The 1,334-nt window shown below is 65.3% G+C and overlaps 1 protein-coding gene across 1 annotated transcript in view; it reads right to left on the bottom strand.

Moving 5' to 3' along the window:
• The window catches only part of PPP6R2 (protein phosphatase 6 regulatory subunit 2), a 73,959-nt gene extending 72,631 nt beyond the window's left edge, over nt 1-1,328 (bottom strand). Inside the window, exon 1 of the mRNA XM_023734635.1 lies at nt 1,244-1,328. The gene's annotated coding sequence lies outside the window, so the exon portion shown is untranslated. The remainder of the gene's footprint in view (nt 1-1,243) is intronic.
• Nucleotides 1,329-1,334: the final 6 nt, after the last annotated feature.

The raw sequence follows: 1,334 nt of genomic DNA, 5'->3' as shown, positions 1-1,334 counted from the left end.
GACAGGCGGGGAGCACTGACATGGTGGGCAATGACATGGGGGAGTACTGATGTGGGAGGCACCGACGTGGGGGGCATGGATATAGGAGGCACTGATAGGCAGGGAGCACTGACAAGGGGGACACTGACGTGGGGGAGTACCGGCAGGAGGCACTGATGTGGTGAGGCACAGATGTGGGGACACTGACAGGCGGGGGCACTGACAGCTGGGGAGCACAGACATGGGGGGCAATCACGTGGGGGCACTGACAGGCGGGGGCGTAGATATGGAGGCACTGATGTCGGGGGCACTGATATAGGGGCCAATGACAGGCAGGGGGCACAGACATGGCAGGGCACTAAAATGGGGTGCGCTGATGTTGAAGGGCACTGACGTGGGGGCACTGATGTGAGGGCGCTGATAGGGGAGCACCGACAGGCAGGGGGCACTGATGTTGAAGGCACGGACAGATGGAGAGCTCTGAGGTGGGGAGTACTGATGTGGGGGCGCACTGACATACGGTGGCGCTGATGTGGGTGGGCACGGACAGGCAGGGGACACAAACGTGGGGGGTCACTGACATGTGGGCACAGACAGACAGGGACACGGACGCACGGACGTGGGGGGGGACAATGACATGGGGGCACTGACAGGCAAGGAGCACTGATGTGGGGGAGGCACGGGTGTGGGTGGGCACTGACATGGGGGCAATAACATGAGGGCACTGGCAGGCGGGGGGCACTGAAGTAGGGGGAACTGAAGTGGGGTGCACTGACATGGGGGACACTCATGTGGGGGGCACTCATGGGGGACACTGACATGGGGGGCACTCATGTGGGAAGCAGTGACAGGTGTCAGGCACTGATGTAAGGGGGCACTGACAGGCAGGAGGCATGGACATGCGGGTCACTGACAGGCAGGGAGCACTGACATATGAGACACTGACATGGGGGGCACTGACAGGGAGGGGGCACTGATGTGGAGGACACTGACAGGCAGGGGGCACGGACGTGGGGGACACTGACAGGCAGGGAGCACTGATGGGGGACACTGGCATGGGGGCACTGACAGGGGACATGGACAGAGGGGGCACTGACGTGGGGGGCGCTGACAGGCGAGTGCAATGACGTCAGGGCACTGACGGAAAGCGACACTGACGTACTGACGGGGCCCGACAGCAGGTGGGGACGCCGACGGGGAGCCCCGCCCCCGACGCCGGCCCGCGGGCCGGGTCTGAGGAAGCGGCGCGGGCGGGCGCACTCACCTGCTCCGCCGGGCCGGGAGTCTCGGCGGCTCCTCAGAGGCCTGGGGAAGGCCAGGGCGCTGGCGGAGGCGAACGCCGGGGAACCTCGGGC

The sequence above is a fragment of the Trichechus manatus genome, unplaced genomic scaffold (assembly GCF_000243295.1).
Source record: "Trichechus manatus latirostris isolate Lorelei unplaced genomic scaffold, TriManLat1.0 scaffold00069, whole genome shotgun sequence".
Taxonomy (NCBI): Eukaryota; Metazoa; Chordata; class Mammalia; order Sirenia; family Trichechidae; genus Trichechus; species Trichechus manatus.
The sequence above is the reverse complement of the archived record's forward strand: the minus strand, read 5'-3'. Positions and strand labels throughout refer to the sequence as shown.